Source organism: Hemiscyllium ocellatum, chromosome 41 (genome assembly GCF_020745735.1).
Source record: "Hemiscyllium ocellatum isolate sHemOce1 chromosome 41, sHemOce1.pat.X.cur, whole genome shotgun sequence".
NCBI lineage: Eukaryota > Metazoa > Chordata > Chondrichthyes > Orectolobiformes > Hemiscylliidae > Hemiscyllium > Hemiscyllium ocellatum.
The window spans coordinates 2,053,949-2,074,745 of record NC_083441.1 but is presented as its reverse complement, the minus strand read 5'-3'; the positions used below and the strand labels follow the sequence as shown (position 1 = coordinate 2,074,745).

At 45.7% G+C, this 20,797-nt stretch overlaps 1 long non-coding RNA gene across 1 annotated transcript in view; it reads left to right on the top strand.

Annotated features, from left to right (window-relative positions):
- The first annotated feature begins 322 nt into the window (after positions 1–322).
- The window catches only part of LOC132834623 (uncharacterized), a 115,135-nt gene continuing 94,660 nt past the window's right edge, over positions 323–20,797 (top strand). Inside the window, exons 1-3 of the long non-coding RNA XR_009647230.1 lie at positions 323–395; positions 1,604–1,697; positions 3,880–3,929. This is a non-coding gene — a long non-coding RNA (uncharacterized LOC132834623). The remainder of the gene's footprint in view (positions 396–1,603; positions 1,698–3,879; positions 3,930–20,797) is intronic.

Sequence of the window (20,797 nt, the reverse complement as noted above, 5' to 3'; positions counted from 1 at the left end):
ATTGGAAGCACACTTGCAATTAAACCTGTTGGACTATAACCTGGTGTTGTGTGACCTTTTAACTTCATCCAAAAGAAAAAATTGTTTCCACAGCTTGGCATTGTTGAGCTTTAAATGTGAGAGCTCATGAAGTTGTTGATCTGGATGACTGAACATAGAGGGTGGCAGATAATGGACACGGGAAAGATGAGGAGGAGCTGGTGTTGCACTGGGGTGGTCGCGCTGTTGTTTGAAGAGCTTCACCGTTGGCCAATGGGAAAGCCTGGAGGACCGGAAGCAAGCTAGTCCTCCAGCTAATCAGCGCCCTCCAGTGTCTGAATGCGGAAGTTGGACAATGTTGCTGCTGTTCCTCATCTCTCTCCTGATGAAGATTGAACCAACTCTGTCAATCATCCGTGAGCATTGCAGCTTTTTTTTTCAGTTCTTTTCTCCTTCGGGGTGAAGTTATTGACTTGCAAGAATTACACGTTGGGGAAGTGAATCCAGAGAAGAGGCAGATTCTGCAAAGTATGATCCAGGTCTTCCCGTTCTCGAAGAGACCATGACATCGTTTACTGATCTGAGGAAGGGTCACTCGACCCCTCATTCTTGATGAAGGGGTTTTGCCCGGATAGTCGATTATCCTGCTCCTTGGCTGCTGCCTGTCCTGCTGTGCTTTTCCAGCACCACATTCCCCACACGTTAACTCTGATTTCTCTGCACGGATGCTGCCAGATCCGCTGAGCTTTTCCAGCAATTTCTATTTTTGTTACTGACTTCCTCAGCTTGGCACACTTGTTTGGCTAACAGAATGTCATTTTTTTTAATGTTCACAGTTAAAAGGGGTGGTTTCCATCCAAGAGCTGACATGTGATGAGGCATTAAATTGGTATCTGATTGAGCTATGCCATGTTTTGTTATATTGTACATATTTGGTATTGTCACTCTGTTTTGAAATTCACACGTTGCTTCCTTGTGTGAGAGAATTTTACAGTAATACTATGTTACAGTGGCATTATGGCACAAGGAGAAAGTGAGGACTGCAGATGCTGGAGATCAGAGCTTAAAAGTATGTTGCTGGAAAAGCAGCATTAAAGGAGCAGGAGAATCGACGTTTTGGGCATAAGCCCTTCTTCAGGAATGGCACAAGGATCAATTCAGCAAGATGAATCTGTGCCAAGTCTCGAGCAATCCAGTCTCTCTCATTGTCCCTCTATATCACTATCATCCAGCAAGTTAATTTTCCTCAACTGCTCACCCAATTTTATTTTGAAACCTTACCTGAATCCTTTCAATTTTGAATCAGTTGTTTGAAATAATACATACCTCTTCCTCATAAATTGAAACTTCCAAGTTGTGACCAATTGATACCTAACTAGCATTCTTCCTTACATTCTCTTGTGTCTTTAATTAAGTTGCAGTCTAATTAATTTGAATACTTTAAACTAGTAATAAATCCTGAGCAGCAAGCATTCCGCCATGCAGTATAAAATAGGCTGTTCGGCCCATTGAGTCTGCATAGATAGTTAATCTATCAATTATCATGAATTACCTTGTGAATGTTTTCTTTTGAATTTTTATCTAGCACGGAGATATTGATGACATTTTAAAACTGCTTTTACAGGATAATAGAAGGGAAGGATTTGAAGAAAGAAGTGGCCACCTTCACCACTTTGCTTCTAGTGTACGAATTGCTGAACGAAAGCAAAGATGGGAAGGTAGACATTCTTCAGTTTGCATTTCACTTTCTGCAATAGCATGCCATGTTGACATAGAGATGGTCACATTAGGCAGTTGTTTTGTTGAATTCACGTGGGATGCTTCTCACAGAAAGTACTTGAGGAATTGTAAAATTGGCAGCTCAGTTTGAATTGCTGAGGGGAAAAGAAGCTGGAAGGCTTGGTGAGCATGGAGCTGGAGGATGAAATCTCCAATAAGGCTGTCAGTGAAAGGCATTGAGTGTTGTGTTGTGTTGGCAGGATACCATCATACATTGGAGATATGAATGAGGAGCAGGAAGGGCATTCAGCTTTTAGACACTGCCTCCCCATGTGATGAGATTATGATCCATCAAATTGTCATTTCCACTTCATGCTCTTGTCTGACCCCTTGAAGCTTTGCCACTAAGGTGGGCAAAAAGATGGTGCCGTAAATGGAACTGAGTCAGTAGACCTTGTAGGTTCTCACTGTCTAACTTTTAAAACAAATTGCTGGTGGTGAAGGAGTAAATCATTGTTGGTTGGTGTTTCTTCAGGGAATGTTGTACCAAAGAGGGAAGCTTCTAAGAAACAAATCCTCTCTAATGCATTTATCATGCGTGAAAATAGTTGCCAGGGATTCTGAATCATTTATCTTTTCAGGGAAGCCGCACTGGATGTCCAAGAAAGCGAGGAACGATTTTTATTTTGAGTTGCTGCCTCAGCTAAAACCTTATTGTTAAAAGCTTTGGATCTTATCCCAAAGGTTCACTGTATTAATACAGTTTATTGTGGGGAATTATGTGTTTAAGGGACATGTCAGAGCACAACTGAAATAGTGTGAACAGTTTTGGGCCCCGATCGAAGGAAAAATACACTGGCATTGGAGGCCTGTGGGAGGTTAATGATAACTATGTGGAAGGTGCAGGGAGCAGAAGAGTTAATGGCGGGATGAGTAAGTAAAGCAAAAACACGAGTTAGTGCAAAACCACAGAAAACACTAAGTTGAAAACAAGGATGACGAAGTAAGCGACTTTTGTACTCCGCAACCAAAGTGGGATTGAGAAACTTGCTGATAGTCATGTAACTGGCCCCTGGTTTTGATAAAAGCAAGAAAGTAGAAAGACCTAAGCAGCAGAGAGCAGAATGTCTTTAATTGCACTTAACTGATAACATTGAATCATAGAATCTTTACAGTATGTAAACAGGCCATTTGGCCCAACAAGTCCACACTGACCCTCCAAACAGTAACCCACCCAAACCCATTCCCCTACCCATGCTATACCACATTTCCCTAACTAATACAGCTAACCTACGCACCCTTGAATTTAATGGCAATTTAGCATGGCCAATTCACCGTAACGTGCACATCTTTGATTTGTGGCAGGCAGCCAGACCATAAAACATACAACATGGATCAATATAGCACAGTACAGGCCTGTTGGCCCTCGATGTTACGCCAACCTGTGAAACCAATCTGAAGCCCATCTAACCCACTCTATTCCTTTATCATCCACTTGGTTATCCAATGACCATTTAGATGCCCTTAAAGTTAGCGAGTCAACTACTATTGCAGACAGGGCATTCTACACCCTTCCTACTCTCTGAGTAAAGAACCTACCTCTTACATCTGTCCTATATCTATCACCCCTCAATTTAAAGCTATGTCCCCTTGTGCTAGCCATCACCATCTGAAACCGCTCTTGCTGTCCACCCTATCTAATCCTCTGATAATCTTGAATGCCTCTGTTAAATCACCTCTTAACCTTCTTCTCTTGAACAAAAATAGCCTCAAGTCCCTCAGCCTCTCCTCCATATCAGGCAACAGCCTGGTCAATCTCCTCTGCACCCTTTCCAATGCTTCCAATAATGCAGTGACCAGAACTGTGCACAATACTCCAAGGGTAGGTGCAACAGTGTTTTGTACAGTTGCAACATAACCTCATGGGACTTGGAGTTAATTCACACAGACACAGGGAGAACTTGTAAACTCCACGCAGACGTTCACCTGAGGTTAGAATCGAATCTGGGTCTCTAGCACTGTGAGGCAGCAGTGCTAACCACTGAGCCACCGTGCTACCCAACAGGTAACACACTCATGAAATGTCATGGTTTGATTGCTGAGGCATCTGATCAAAATGTAACAGGACAGTGAGAAAACATGATTTGTGTGTAAAAATGTGACTGCAATTGTCTGTTTCAGACTCGCCCCACCAGGTTGTCAGCAACTCTGTTGGTGGACTCTCCTTGCATGTGAGTAATAAAGAATACATTGTTCACCATATGACCGTCTGACTGGTTGTTTCTTCAATGGGCCTTTCAGGTATGGAGGGACTGTTGAGAGGAGAGAATGAATAGTTTGGAACATGGAGGCATGATACGTTACCTGACTGAAAGAGAGAGGATTTTTCTGGGATTTAACAAGGTAGATGTAATAAGCTTGTTTCCCCTTGTATATGAGTCTAGGTTCATGGTGTTTAATTCGCAAATATTTGGTGATTTATTTAAGACTGAGTTTAGATTAGATTACTTACAGTGTGGAAACAGGCCCTTTGGCCCAACAAGTCCACACCGACCCGTCGAAGTGCAAACCACCCAAACCCCTACATTTACCCCTCACCTAACACTACGGGCAATTTAGCATGGCCAATTCACCTGACCCACACATCTTTGGACTGTGGGAGGAAACCGTAGCACCTGGAGGAAACCCACACAGACACGGGGAGAACATGCAAACTCCACACAGTCAGTCGCCTGAGTGTGGAATTGAACCCGGGTCTCTGGCGCTGTGAGGCAGTAGTGCTAACCACTGTGCCGCCCACAAAGTTGAAGATGAATTTCTTCTCAAGCATCTGGAATTGTTATCACTGAGGATGATTGAGGCTGGCTTATAAAGTATATTGAAGATAGATTTTTAATCAAGAAGGCGGTCAACTGTTTGAGGGAAAAGGCAGGGTGGTGGAGTTGAGGATTATCAGGTCAATGGTGGTGATCTCATTGAATTTCTGACCAGACTTGATGGGCTGAAGGGTCTACGTCTGCTCCTTTGTCTGTGTTCAGAGTGAATTGAAATTGTACTCTGAGTATAGAGTCTCTCATTGGTTTTGTTTCCACGTTACTCGTGTGGGATCATGTTCAAATAATGACCGAAATCAGGGAGTGGCGAAAATAGCCTCTTTATTCGACAGTCACCTCACAAGTTGTATTGAACAAGCCTAGATTGCTGCTAAGTCTTTCGACTTTTAGAATGGGTTACAGGTCTCAGTTCATTAGTATGTAAGTCCTATAATTTATTTCAAGTAGCATTCTTGAGACGACTTAAGGTTTTTTTTAAAAAGGTTGTGACATCTCAGCTCAGACAATGCATTAAAGGTGTGAGGTTAGAGTCATATCTATATCCCTATCATGAGCCAGACTGTTCTATTGCCAAAGTAGGATTTTTAAAAATGTTACATGGATTGACTGCCTGCAGATTGTATGCTTCTGGAACAATATAGAATGGATCTGCAATTACAATTCTGCAAAATGCAAATTCATCCTATAGACTTATATGTGAGTGTGTGTGCATGTGAGTGGGAGAGAGAGAGAGAGAGAGAGAGAATGGGTGTGTGCATGTGAGTGTGAGTGCATGTGAGAGTGTGTTTGCTTGGTAGAGTACATGTGAGTCTGACAAGTCTCAGCCTCAAGGAATGGCCTCTCCCATACTTCGAATTCATCTCTCTCTCTGTCTCTCTGTCTCTCTGTCTCTCTCTCTCTCTCTCTCTTTCTCTCTCTGTCTCTCTCTCTCTCTCTTCCCCCCCCTCCCTCTCACATACAATCACTCACGCCGTCTATGGGCTGTATTTGCATTTTGCAGAACTGTAATTGCAGACACACTCTATTTTGTTCAAAAACATACAATCTGTAGGCACTCAATTCATGTACATTTTATAAATTTCTATTTTGGAAATAGAATCATGCTGGCTCAAGATTGGGAGCCAGACAGACTCTAACCTTTAATGCACTGTCTGAGCTGTCATGTCATCTTTTTTGAACAAAGCCTTAAGTCATCTCGTGAATGTGATTTCAAAGAAGTTCTGGAACTTACATATTTATGAGCAGGCATAGCTTTAAACTGAGGGGTGATAGATATAGGACAGATGTCAGAGGTAGTTTCTTTACTCAGAGTAATCCTTTGCCTGCAACGGTAGTAGATTTGCCAACTTTAAGTCATTGGACAAGCATATGGACATACATGGAATAGTGTAGGTTAGATGTATTTCAGATTGGTATGACAGGTCGGCGCAACATCGAGGGCTGAAGGGCCTGTATTGCGCTGTAATGTTCTATGAACCGAGGCCTGCAACCCAAAGACGAAAGACTTAACAGCAAACTAGGTCTGTTCAACACATCACTTCAGTTATATGATGCTGTGATCATTTGCTATAAATTCTGTGTCTTCTGAGGGTGTAGAGAAGATTTAGATTAGATTAGATTAGACTTACAGTGTGGAAACAGGCCCTTCGGCCCAACAAGTCCACACCGACCCGCCGAAGCGCAACCCACCCATACCCCTACATTTACCCCTTACCTAACACTACGGGCAATTTAGCATGGCCAATTCACCTGACCCGCACATCTTTGGACTGTGGGAGGAAACCGGAGCACCCGGAGGAAACCCACGCAGACACGGGGAGAATGTGCAAACTCCACACAGTCAGTCGCCTGAGTTGGGAATTGAACCCGGGTCTCAGGCGCTGTGAGGCAGCAGTGCTAACCACTGTGCCACCGTGCCGCCCACATTTACTTGGCTGCTGCCTGGATTGGAGGGCATGTCTTATGAAGAAAGGTTGCAGGAGCTAGGGCTTTTCTCATTGGAGTGAAGAAGGATGACAGGAGACTTTGTGGAGGTGTACAAGATGATAAGATGCATAGATAGAGTGGATAGCCAAAGATATTTTCCCGGAGTGGAAATAGCTATCGTGAGGGGACATCATTTTAAGGTGATTGGAGGAAGGTTTAGGAGAGATGTCAGAGGTAGGTTCTTTACTCAGAGAGTGTTGGGTGCGGTGGTAATAGTGCCAGATACATTATGGACATTGAAACAACCCTTGGATTGGCACACAGATTATAGTAAAATGAAGGGGCAGGTGTTGCACATTTTGTGGTTACATTGGAAGGTGCCGTAGGAAGAGGGGGTGGTATTGGTGGTTTCAAAGTTTTTACCGATCCGAAACAAGGCTCAGAGAAATATTTGAATTGTTGAAAATCAATCTTTATTTCATCATGCATGGGAGTAGTCCTATAATATTCAATACGTTGTATCAGTTGCATGACAGTATGACCTTGTGTTATAAATTCTGTGCCTTCTGATCCTGCCCTACGAGCTGCCTGATAAAGGAGCAGTGCTCCGAAAGCTAGTACATCCAAGTAAGCTTGTTGGACTATAACCTGGTGTTGTGTGATTTTTTTTAACTTTGTTCACCCCAGTCTAACACCGGCACCTTCACATCACGACTATATACATATTGGAAGCAAACACCAAGGAGTCATTCGAATTATGGTCTTTTATAATAAAAATCATGGGAACGTCTATACATTACTGCACTTATTACTAAAAGTAAAAGTCATGATAAAATGCCATGCTGATAAGAAATAAATGGAAATAAAGCTTTACAGCTACATAGTTAGTATAGTATGGAATCATAGAATCGGGGTGGCACAGTGGCACTGCTGCCTCACAGCGCCAGAGACCCGGGTTCAATTCCTGCCTCAGGCGACAGACTGTGTGGAGTTTGCACATTCTCCCCGTGTCTGCGTGGGTTTCCTCCGGGTGCTCCGGTTTCCTCCTGCAGTCCAAAGATGTGCAGGTCAGGTGAATTGGCCATGCTAAATTGCCCATAGTGTTAGGTAAAGGGGCAAATGTAGGGGAATGGGTGGGTTGTGCTTCGGCGGGTCGGTATGGAGTTGTTGGGCCGAAGGGCCTCTTTCCACACCGTAAGTAATCTAATCTAATCAAATAGAATCCCTACAGTGTGGAAACAGGCCATTTGCTCCAACGAGTCCACATTGACGCTCTGAAGAGTAACCCACTCAGACGCATTTGCCGAGTTTAGATCAGAGTCGTGCTGGAAAAGCACAGCAGGTCAGGCAGCATCCAAGGAGCAGGAAAATCATGTTTCAGGCAAAAGCCCTTCAACCCTATTACTCCACATTTCCCCTGACTAATGCACCTGACCCACATTTCCCTGAACATTATAGGCAATTTAACATAGCCATTTCACCTGAACTGCACATCTTTGGATTGTGGGAGGATTGTTCAGGTGACAGAAACTGTGTGTTTCTTAACAGGGATTCTAGACACGAAGGCTTGTATTCACTAAGGCTCATGGATTATGACCACAAGATGTCTGCTTGACAAACAGATTGTTGCTTTAAAATAGTTCCTGTTCTCTGTTTTTGGCGAAATACCTTTATTGTTCTCAATTATATATTTTAATCCTAAAACTATGTTGCCCTTTCTGTAATCATTAAGCTACTCCATCTTTCATGCTGGCCAAGTAGGCAATTTTATTTTTCCACAATGGTCGTGGATGGGACTAGGGTGGCTGGGAGAAAATAGGTTGCTGCAAAATGCAGATGGCGAAAGGTATCTGATGGTGGTGTTCTGCTGAACTGATGCAAAATGAACCTTTTGAGTGCGGAGGCGAAAGGTGAGGATTAGATTACTTACAGTGTGGAAACAGGCCCTTCGGCCCAACAAGTCCACACCGACCCGCCAACCCACCCAGACCCCTACATTTACCCCTACGGGCAATTTAGCATGGCCAATTCACCTGACCCGCACATCTTTGGACTGTGGGAGGAAGCCGGAGCACCCGGAGGAAACCCACGCAGACACGGGGCGAACGTGCAAACTCCACACAGTCAGTCGCCTGAGTTGGGAATTGAACCCGGGTCTCAGACACTGTAAGGCAGCAGTGCTAACCACTGTGCCACCGTGTTGTGAGTAATGGGAAGGGGCAAGGGTGGAAGGTGTGGTGCAGTTGAGGGCCCTGTCATCCACAGTGGGCAGGAAACCATGGTCATGTCCCATGCTGCTCTGGGAGATGGCCTCATCCAAACGGAGGCAATGGCAGCCAAGGAACTGGGAGAATGGGGCTGAATCATTGCAAGAAGTGTGGTGGGAAGAGCTGCAGTGCAGGTAGCTACAGCAGTGCATGGCACACAGCTTGGCCAACACCAACAATGAAGGGCTGTTAGGTTAATAGTTGGTGGGGCATCTAGCCAATCAGAAGACGAAACGTAAACAGGCTATCTGGATGGACTGCGATGTTGACCAATCAGGTTTCAGCTAACGTACACGACCGTTGGACAATCAGACGGCGGAGGCGGGGTGCAACATTGTGGACGGTTGAAAAGGCCAACTGGAGAATATTAGGGCGGGACAACGCACACACTTGTCCAGTCAGACCAAAGCGTTGTTGGGCGGGTCGGTGTCCGTTGACACGGGAAGGGGCCAATCGGATGTTGCGAATGGAGGACATGTGACGGTGAAAGGGTGACAGCGACCAATGAGACATCGCGTTCGAGAACGCCGAATCGGGGAGAAGGATGATTCAAATTTAAAGATGGACGTTAGAACCGACCAATAGGAAGCAGGGGAGGAGCGACATGGGGGATGAGCACGCGAGCCGACCAATCGGAGGGGGTGTTGCAAGAAGAGAGAGGCGGTGAAGGCCGGGGTGAGGAGGAATGACGGGTCTCGCGACCAATAGAAGGCGTCGCCGTTGCCCACTGAGTAAGTTTTGAACAACAATGGTGGTAACGGTCCGGATTGGGCGACAGTGAGAAGGTAATGTGTGTCTCTCACATTGTGAGCTTTATGGAGCGAGGGAGATCTGTTTGGGTTGGGTGTTTCCGTGAGATGTTTGAGCGGTGTCTGTTACACTGTGTTTCACTGAGAGAGAGCTCTCCGTCTGTTATCCTGTGCACTTACCGGAGGTGAGGGAGATGTGTCAAAAGTGAGGTCTGCAGATGCTGGAGATCACAGCTGCAAATGTGTTGCTGGTTAAAGCACAGCAGGTCAGGCAGCATCCTTCCTGAGATGCTGCCTGGCCTGCTGTGCTTTGACCAGCAAGACATTTGCAGTGAGTGAGATGTGTGTCTGTTATCCTGTGCATCTCATTCGATCAGTGAGATGTGTGTCTGTTATTTTGTGCGTCTCACTCGGTCAGTGGGATGTGTTTTTGTTATCCTGTGCGTTTCACTGATGTGAGTAAGTGAGATGTGTGTCTGTTATCCTGTGCATCTCACTGAGGTGCGTGAGTGAGATGTCTGTGATATATCCGGTGCGTCTCAATCAGTGATTGAGGTGTGTGTCTGTTTTCCTGTGCGTGTCAATCTGTGAGTGAGATGTGTGACTGTTCGCCTGTGCGTCTCACTGAGAGTGAGTTAGATCTGTGTCTGTTATCCTGTGCATCTCATTCGATCAGTGAGATGTGTGTCTGTTATCCTGTGTGTCTCACTGAAGTGAGTGAGTGAGATGTGTGTCCGTTATCCTGTGCGTCTCACTGAGATTGAGTGAGATGTGGGTTAGTTATCCTGTGTGTCCAAATTAGTGAGTGAGATGTGTGTCTGTTATCCTATGTGTCTCACTGAGGTGAGTGAGTGAGATGTGTGTCCGTTATCCTGTGCGTCTCACTGTGAGTGAGTGAGATGTGTGTCCGTTATCCTGTGCGTCTCACTCAGTGAATGAGATGTGTGCCTGTTATCCTGTGCATCTAAATCAGTGAGTGAGATTATGTGTCTGTTATCCTGTGTGTCTCCCTGAGATGAGTGAGTGAGATGTGTGCCTGTTATGGTGTGCATCTCAGTCAGTGTGTGAGATGTGTATCTGTTATCCTGTGCGTCTCACTGAGAGTGAGTGAGATGTGCGTTTGTTATCCTATGCGTCCAAATTAGTGTGTGAGAGGTGTGTTTGTTATCCTGTGCATCTCAATCAGTGAGTGAAATGTGTGTTTGTTATCCTGTGCGTCTCAGTTTGTGAGTGAGATGTGTGTCTGTTATACCATGTGTCTCAGTGAGGTGAGTGAGTCACATGTGTGTCTGTTATCCTGTGCGTCTCACTGAAGTGAGTGAGTGAGGTGTGCCAGTTATCCTGTGCATCTAAATCAGTGAATGAGATGTGTGCCTGTTTTCCTGTGCATCTCACTGAAGTGAGTGAGTGAGATGTGTGTCTGTTATCTTGTGTGTGTGTTAACCTGTGCGTCTGAATCAGTGAGTGAGATGTGTGTCTGCTATCCTGTGTGTCTCACTGAGGTGAGTGAGTGAGATGTGTGTCCGTTATCCTGTGTGTGTCACTCTGTGAGTTAGATCTGTGTCAGTTATCCTGTGCATCTCATTCGATCTGTGAGATGTCTGTTTGTTATCCTGTGCGTCCAAATCCAGTGACTAAGATGTTTGTCTGTTATCCTGTGCATCTCACTCAGTGAGTGAGATGTGTGCCTGTAATCCTGTGCGTCTCAATGAGTGAGTGAGATATGTGTCTGTTATCCTGTGCGTCTCACTGTCAGTGAGTGAGATGTGTGTCTGTTATCCTGTGCGTCTCACTGAGAGTGAGTGAGATGTGTGTCTGTTATCCTGTGCGTCTGTTATCTTGTGCGTCTCTCTGCGGTGTACTGAGTGAGATGTGTGTCTGTTATCCTGTGCGTCTCACTGAAGTGAGTGAGTGAGATGTGTGTCCGTTATCCTGTGCGTCACACTGAGAGTAAGTGAGATGTGTGTCTGTTATCATGTGCATCTCACTGAGGTGCGTGAGTGAGATGTCTGTGATATATCCGGTGCGTCTCAATCAATGATTGAGGTGTGTGTCTGTTTTCCTGTGCGTGTCAATCTGTGAGTGAGATGTGTGACTGTTCGCCTGTGCGTCTCACTCAGTGAGTGAGATGTGTGCCTATTATCATGTGTGTCTGTGATCCTGTGCATCTCACTGAGGTGTACTGAGTGAGATGTGTGCCTGTTATCCTGTGCGTCCAAAGCAGTGAGTGAGATGTGTGTCTGTTATCCTGTGCGTCTTACTGAGGTGTACTGAGTGAGATGTGTGTCTGTTATCCTGTGCGTCCAAAGCAGTGAGTGAGATGTGTGTCTGTTATCCTGTGCATCTCAATCAGTGAGTGAGATGTGTGTCTGTTATCTTCTGTGTGTGTTAACCTGTGCGTCTGAATCGGTGAGTGAGGTGTGTGTCAGTTATCCTGTGCGTCTCAGAGAGTGAGTGAGATGTGTGTCTGTTATTCTGAGTGTCTCACTGAGTGAGTGAGATGTGTGCCTATTATCATGTGTGTCTGTTTTCCTGTGCGTCTCACTGAGGTGTACTGAGTGAGATGTGTGCCTGTTATCCTGTGCATCTCAATTGGTGAGAGAGATGTGTGTCTCTTATCCTGTGCGTCTCAATGAGTGAGTGAGATGTGTGTCTGTTATCCTGTGCATCTCACTGAGAGTGAGTGAGATGTGTGTCTGTTATCCTGTGCATCCCTCTGACGTGAGTGAGATGTGTGCCTGTTAACCTGTGCGTCTCAATTGGTGAGTGAGATGTGTGCCTGTTATGCGGTGCGTCTTAGTTTGTGAGTGAGGGGTGTGTCTGTTATCCTGTGCATCTCAGTTTGTGAGTGAGGGGTGTGTCTGTTATCTGGTGCGTCTCACTGAGAGTGAGTGAGATGTGTGTCTGTTATCCTGTGCGTCCAAATCAGTGAGTGAGATGTGTGTATGTTATCCTGTGCATCTCAGTGAGTGAGATGTGTGTCTGTTAGACTGTGCGTCTCACTGAGAGTCAGTGACATGTGTGTCTGTTATCCTGTGGGTCCCACTGAGAGTGAGTGAGATGTGTGTCTGTTATCCTGTGCGTCTCACTGAAGTGAGTGAGTGAGATGTGTGTCTGTTATCCTGTGCGTCTCACTGAGAGTGAGTGAGATGTGTGTCTGTTACCTTGTGTGTGTGTTAACCTGTGCGTCTGAATCGGTGAGTGAGGTGTGTGTCAGTTATCTGTGCGTCTCACTGAGAGTGAGTGAGATGTGTGTCTGTTATCCTGTGCATCCAATTTAGTGTGTGAGAGATGTGTTTGTTATGCAGTGCGTCTCACTGACGTGAGTGAGATGTGTGTCTGTATTCCTGTCAGTCTCACTGAGGTGAGTGAGTGAGATATGTGTCTGTTATCCTGTGCGTCTCAATCAGTGAGTGAGATGTGTGTCTGTTATCCTGTGCGTCTCACTGAAGTGAGTGAGTGAGATGTGTGTCTGTTATCCTGTGCGTCTCATTGAGAGTGAGTGAGATGTGTGTCTGTTATCTTGTGTGTGTGTTAACCTGTGCGTCTGAATCGGTGAGTGAGGTGTGTGTCAGTTATCCTGTGCGTCTCATTGAGAGTGAGTGAGATGTGTGTCTGTTATCTTGTGTGTCTCACTGAAGTGAGTGAGTGAGATGTGTGCCTGTTATCCTGTGCGTCTCACTGAAGTAAGTGAGTGAGATGTGTGTCTTTTATCCTGTGCGTTTCAATCGGTGAGTGAGATGTGTGTCTGTTATCCTGTGCGTCTGAATCAGTGAGTGAGATGTGTGTCTGTTATCCTGTGCGTCTGAATCAGTGAGTGAGATGTGTGTCTGTTATCCTGTGTGTCTCACTGAGGTGAGTGAGTGAGATGTGTTTCCGTTATCCTGTGTGGGTCACTCTGTGAGTTAGATCTGTGTCTGTTATCCTGTGCATCTCATTCGATCTGTGAGATGTCTGTTTGTTATCCTGTGCGTCCAAATCCAGTGACTGAGATGTTTGTCTGTTATCCTGTGCATCTCACTCAGTGAGTGAGATGTGTATTTGTTATCCTGTGCGTCTAACTCAGTGAGAGATGTGTGCCTGTAATCCTGTGCGTCTCAATGAGTGAGTGAGATGTGTGTCTGTTATCCTGTGCGTCTCTCTGCGGTGTACTGAGTGAGATGTGTGTCTGTTATCCTGTGCGTCTCATTGAAGTAAGTGAGATGTGTGTCTGTTATCATGTGCATCTCACTGAGGTGCGTGAGTGAGATGTCTGTGATATATCCGGTGCGTCTCAATCAATGATTGAGGTGTGTGTCTGTTTTCCTGTGCGTGTCAATCTGTGAGTGAGATGTGTGACTGTTCGCCTGTGCGTCTCACTCAGTGAGTGCGATGTGTGCCTATTATCATGTGTGTCTGTTATCCTGTGCGTCTCACTGAGAGTGAGTGAGATGTGTGTCTGTTATCCTCTGCTTCCAAATCAGTGAGTGAGATGTGTGTATGTTATCCTGTGCATCTCAGTGAGTGAATTGTGTGTCTGTTAGACTGTGCGTCTCACTGAGATTGAGTGAGTGAGATGTGTGTCTGTTATCCTGTGCGTCTCACTGAGAGTGAGTGAGATGTGTGTCTGTTATCCTGTGCATCCAATTTAGTGTGTGAGAGGTGTGTTTGTTATCCAGTGCGTCTCACTGACGTGAGTGAGATGTGTGTCCGTTATCCTGTGTGTCTCAGTGAGTGAGATGTGTGTCTGTATTCCTGTGCGTCTCACTGAGGTGAGTGAGTGAGATATGTGTCTGTTATCCTGTGCGTCTCAATCAGTGAGTGAGATGTGTGTCTGCTATCCTGTGCGTCTCACTGAGTGAGATGTGTGTCTGTTATCCTGTGCGTCTCACTGAGAGTGAGTGAGATATATGTCTGTTATCCCGTGCGTCTCACTGAGACTGAGTGAGTGAGATGTGTGTTTGTTATCCTGTGCGTCAAAATCAGTGAGTGATATGTGTATCTGTTATCCAGTGCATCTCACCTGAGGTGAGTGAGTGAGGTGTGTGTCTGTTATCCTGTGCATCTCACCTGAGATAAGTGAGTGAGATGTGTGCCTGTTATCCTGTGCGTCTCAGTCAGTGAGTGAGATTTGTATCTGTTATCCAGTGTGTCTCACCCAGTGAGTGAGATGTGTGTCTGTTATCCTGTGCGTCTAATTCAGTGAGTGAGATGTGTGTCTGTTATCCTGTGCGTCTAATTCAGTGAGTGAGATGTGTGTTTGTTATCCTGTGCATCTAACTCAGTGAGTGAGATGTGTCTGTTATCCAGTGTGTCTCAATTGGTGAGTGAGATGTGTGCCTGTTACCCTGTGCGTCTAAATCAGTGAGTGAGATGTGTGTCTGTTATCCTGTGCGTCCGAATCAGTGAGTGAGATGTGTGTCTGTTATCCTGTGCGTCTCACTGAGAGTGAGTGAGATGTGTGTCTGTCTATCTGTGCATCTCACTGACGTGAGTGAGATGTGTGTCTGTTATCCTGTGCGTCCAAATCAGTGAGTCAGATGTGTCTGTAAACCTGTGCGTCTCACTGAGGTGAGTGAGTGAGATGTGTGTCTGTTATCCTGTGCGTCTCAATCAGTGAGTGAGATGTGTGTCTGTCAACCTGTGCGTCCAAATCAGTGAGTGAGACGTGTGTCTGTTATCCTGTGCGTCCAAATCAGTGAGTGAGACGTGTGTTTGTTATCCTGTGCGTCCAAATCAGTGAGTGAGACGTGTGTTTGTTATCCTGTGCATCTAAATCAGTGAGTCAGATGTGTCTCTTATCCTGTGCGTCTCAGTTGGTGAGTGAGATGTGTGTCTGTAATCCTGTGCGTCCAAAACAGAGAGTGAGATGTGTGTCTGTTATCCCTTGCGTCTGTTATCCTGTGTATCTCAATCAGTGAGTCAGATGTGTCTGTTATCCTGTGCGTCTCAGTTGGTGAGTGAGATGTGTGTCTGTTATCCTATGTGTCCATATCAGTGAGTGAGATGTGTGTCTGTTATCCCGTGCGTCTCAATCAGTGAGTGAGATGTGTGTTTGTTCTCCTGTGCGTCTCAATTGGTGAGTGAGAGGTGTGTCTGTTATCCTGTGCGTCTCACTGAGGTGAGTGAGATGTGTGTCTGTTATCCTGTGCGTCTCACTGAGGGTGAGTGAGATGTGTGCCTGTTATCCTGTTTGCCTCACTGAGAGTGAGTGAGAGGTGTATTTGTTATCCTGTGCGTCTCAATCCGTGAATCAGATGTGTCTGTTATCCAGTGTGTCTCACCCATTGAGTGAGATGTGTGTCTGAAATCCTGTGCATCTCACTGAGGTGAGTGAGTGAGATGTGTGTCTGTTATCCTGTGCGTCTAAATCAGTGAGTGAGATGTGTGTCTGTCTATCTGTGCATCTCACTGACGTGAGTGAGATGTGTGTCTGTTATCCTGTGCGTCTCACTGAGGTGAGTGAGTGAGACGTGTGTCTGTTATCCTGTGCGTCCAAATCAGTGAGTGAGACGTGTGTTTGTTATCCTGTGCGTCTAAATCAGTGAGTGAGATGTGTGTCTGTTATCCTGTGCGTCCAAATCAGTGAGTGAGATGTGTGTCTGTTATCCTGTGCGTCTCACTGAGAGTGAGTGAGTGAGATGTGTGCCTGTTATCCTGTGCGTGTCAGTCAGTGTCTGAGATATATATCTGCTATCCTGTGTGTCTCACCCAGTGAGTGAGATGTGTGTCTGTTATCCTGTGCGTCTAAATCAGTGTGTGAGATGTGTGTCTGTTATCCTGTGCGTCCAAAACAGTGAGTGAGATGTGTGTCTGTTAACCTGTGTGTCCATATCAGTGAGTGAGATGTGTGTCTATTATCCTGTGCGTCTCAGTCAGTGTGTGAGATTTGTATCTGTTATCCAGTGTGTCTCACCCAGTGAGTGAGATGTTGTCTGTTATCCTGTGCGTCTAAATCAGTGAGTGAGATGTGTGTCTGTTAACCTGTGTGTCCGTATCAGTGAGTGAGATGTGTGTCTGTTATCCTGTGCGTCCGAATCAGTGAGTGACATGTGTGTCTGTTATCCTGTGCGTCCAAATCAGTGAGTGAGATGTGTGTCTGTTATCTTGTGCGTCTGAATCAGTGAGTGAGATGTGTGTCTGTTATCCTGTGCGTCCAAAACAGTGAGTGAGATGTGTGTCTGTTAACCTGTGTGTCCATATCAGTGAGTGAGATGTGTGTCTGTTATCCTGTGCGTCTCAATCAGTGAGTGAGATGTGTGTCTGTTATCCTGTGTGTCTCAATTGGTGAGTGAGATGTGTGTCTGTTATCCTGTGCGTCTCACAGACGTGAGTGAGATGTGTGTCTATTATCCTGTGCGTCTCAATTGGTGAGTGAGATGTGTGTCTGTTACCCTGTGCGTCTAAATCAGTGAGTGAGATGTGTGCCTGTTATCCTGTTCGCCTCACTGAGAGTGAGTGAGAGGTGTGTTTGTTACCCTGTGCGTCTGAATCCGTGAGTCAGATGTGTCTGTTATCCTGTGCGTCTCAATCAGTGAATGAGATGTGTGCCTGTTATCCTGTGCGTCTCAATCAGTGAGTGAGATGGGTGTCTGTTATCCTGTGCGTCTAAATCAGTGAGTGAGATGTGTGTCTGTTAACCAGTGTGTCCATATCAGTGAGTGAGATGTGTGTCTGTTATCCTGTGCGTCTCACTGAAGTGAGTGAGTGAGTGAGATGTGTGTCTGTTATCCTGTGCGTCTCAGTTGGTGAGTGAGATGTGTGTCTGTAATCCTGTGCGTCTCACTGAGGTGAGTGAGATGTGTGTCTGTTATCCTGTGCGTCTTAATCAGTGAGTGAGATGGGTGTCTGTTATCCTGTGTGTCCATATCAGTGAGTGAGATGTGTGTCTGTTTTCCTGTGCGTCTCACTGAGGTGAGTGAGACGTGTGTCTGTCATCCTCTGCGTCCGAATCAGTGAGTGAGATGTGTGTCTGTTATCCTGTGCGTCTCACTGAGAGTGAGTGAGATGTGTGTCTGTCAACCTGTGCGTCTCACTGAGAGTGAGTGAGATGTGTGTCTGTTATCCTGTGCGTCTCAGTTGGTGAGTGAGATGTGTGTCTGTTATCCTGTGCGTCTCAATCAGTGAGTGAGATGTGTGTCTGTTATCCTGTGCGTCCAAAACAGTGAGTGAGATGTGTGTCTGTTATCCTGTGTGTCCATATCAGTGAGTGAGATGTGTGTTTGTTATCCTGTGTGTCTCAATTGGTGAGTGAGATGTGTGTCTGTTATCCTGTGCGTCTAAATCAGTGAGTGAGATGTGTGCCTGTTATCCTGTGCGTCTCAGTCAGTGTGTGAGATTTGTATCTGTTATCCAGTGTGTCTCACCCAGTGAGTGAGATGTGTGTCTGTTATCCTGTGCGTCTAAATCAGTGAGTCAGATGTGTGTCTGTTATCCTGTGCGTCTAAATCAGTGAGTCAGATGTGTGTCTGTTATCCAGTGTTTCCATATCAGTGAGTGAGATGTGTGTCTGTTATCCCGTGCGTCTCACTGAAGAGAGTGAGTGAGATGTGTGTCTGTTATCCTGTGCGTCCAAAACAGTGAGTGAGATGTGTGTCTGTTAACCTGTGTGTCCATATCAGTGAGTGAGATGTGTGTCTGTTATCCTGTGGGTTTCAATCAGTGAGTGAGATGTGTGTGTGTTAACCTGTGCGTCTCAATCAGTGAGTGAGATGTGTGTCTGTTATCCTGTGCGTCCAAAACAGTGAGTGAGATGTGTGTCTGTTATCCTGTGCGTCTAAATCAGTGAGTCAGATGTGTGTCTGTTATCCTGTGTTTCCATATCAGTGAGTGAGATGTGTGTCTGTTATCCCGTGCGTCTCACTGAAGTGAGTGAGTGAGATGTGTGTCTGTTATCCTGTGCGTCCAAAACAGTGAGTGAGATGTGTGTCTGTTATCCTGTGCGTCTAAATCAGTGAGTGAGATGTGTGTCTGTTATCCTGTGCGTCCAAATCAGTGAGTGAGATGTGTGTCTGTTAACCTGTGTGTCCATATCAGTGAGTGAGATGTGTGTCTGTTATCCTGTGTGTCTTAATCAGTGAGTGAGATGTTTGTCTGTTATCCTGTGTGTCTTAATCAGTGAGTGAGATGTTTGTCTTTTATCCTGTGTGTCCATATCAGTGAGTGAGATGTGTGTCTGTTATCCTGTGCGTCTCACTGAAGTGAGTGAGTGAGATGTTTGTCTGTTATCCTGTGCGTCTCAATCAGTGAGTGAGATGTGTCTGTTATCCTGTGCGTCTCACTGAGGTGAGTGAGATGTGTGACTGTTATCCTGTGCATCCAAAACAGTGAGTGAGATGTGTGTCTGTTAACCTGTGTGTCCATATCAGTGAGTGAGATGTGTGTCTGTTATCCTGTGCGTCTAAATCAGTGAGTGAGATGTGTGTCTGTTATCCTGTGCGTCTCACTGAAGTGAGTGAGTGAGATGTGTGTTTGTTATCCTGTGCGTCTCAATTGGTGAGTGAGATGTGTGTCTGCTATCCCGTGCGTCTCAATTGGTGAGTGAGATGTGTGTCTGTTATCCTGTGCATCTAAATCCGTGAGTGAGATGTGTGTCTGTTATGCTGTGCGTCCAAAACAGTGAGTGAGATGTGTGTCTGTTATCCTGTGCGTCTCACTGAGGTGAATGAGATGTGTGCCTGTTATCCTGTGTGTCTCACCCAGTGAGTGAGATGTGTGTCTGTTATCCTGTGCGTCTCACTGAGGTGAGTGAGTGAGATGTGTGTTTGTTATCCTGTGCATCTAACTCAGTGAGTGAGATGTGTGTCTGTTATCCAGTGCGTCTCAATCAGTGAGTGAGATGTGTGTCTGTTATCCTGTGCGTCTCACTGACGTGAGTGAGATGTGTGTCTGTTATCCTGTGCGTCCGAATCAGTGAGTGAGATGTGTGTCTGTTATCCTGTGCGTCTCAATCACTGAGTGAGATGTGTGTCTGTCTATCTGTGCATCTCACTGACGTGAGTGAGATGTGTGTCTGTTATCCTGTGCGTCCAAATTAGTGAGTGAGAGGTGTGTTTGTTATCCTGTGCATATCAATTAGTGATTGAGATGTGTGTCTGTTATCCTGTGCGTCTCACTGAGGTGATTGAGATGTGTGTCTGTTATCCTGTGCGTCCGAATCAGTGAGTGAGATGTGTGTCTGTTATCCTGTGCGTCCGAATCAGTGAGTGAGATGTGTGTCTGTTATCCTGTGCGTTTCAGTCAGTGAGTGAGATGTGTGTCTGTCAACCTGTGCGTCTCACTGACGTGAGTGAGAGGTGTGTCTGTTATCCTGTGCGTCTAAATCAGTGTGTGTGTGTTAACCTGTGTGTCCATATTAGTGAGTGAGATGTGTGTGTGTTAACCTGTGCGTCTTAATCAGTGAGTGAGATGTGTGTCTGTTATCCTGTGCGTCTCACTGAAGTGAGTGAGTGAGATGTGTGTCTGTTATCCTGTGCGTCCAAATCAGTGAGTGAGAGGTGTGTCTGTTATCCTGTGCGTCTAAATCAGTGAGTGAGATGTGTGTCTGTTATCCTGTGCGTCCAAAACAGTGAGTGAGATGTGTCTGTTATCCTGTGCGTCTAAATCAGTGAGTGAGATGTGTGTCTGTTATCCTGTGCGTCCAAAACAGTGAGTGAGATGTGTCTGTTATCCTGTGCGTCTAAATCAGTGAGTGAGATGTGTGTCTGTTATCCTGTGCGTCCAAAACAGTGAGTGAGATGTGTGTCTGTTAACCTGTGTGTCCATATTAGTGAGTGAGATGTGTGTCTGTTATCCTGTGCGTCCAAATCATGAGTGAGACGTGTGTTTGTTATCCTGTGCGTCTTCATCAGTCAGTGAGATGTGTGTCTGTTATCCTGTGCGTCTCAATCAGTCAGTGAGATGTGTGTCTGTTATCCTGTGTGTCCATATCAGTGAGTGAGATGTGTGTCTCTTATCCTGTGCGTCTCACTGACGTGAGTGAGATGTGTGTCTGTTATCCTATGCGTCTAAATCAGTTAGTGAAATGTGTGTCTCTTATCCTGTGCTTCTCACTGAGGTGAGTGAGTGAGTTGTGTGTCTGTTATCCTGTGCGTCTAAATCAGTGAGTGAGATGTGTGTCTGTTATCCAGTGCGTCTAAATCAGTGAGTGAGAGGTGAGTCTGTTATCCTGTGCGTCTAAATCAGTGAGTGAGATGTGTGTCTGTTATCCTGTGCGTCCAAAACAGTGAGTGAGATGTGTCTGTTATCCTGTGCGTCTAAATCAGTGAGTGAGATGTGTGTCTGTTAACCTGTGTGTCCATATTAGTGAGTGAGATGTGTGTCTGTTATCCTGTGCGTCTCACTG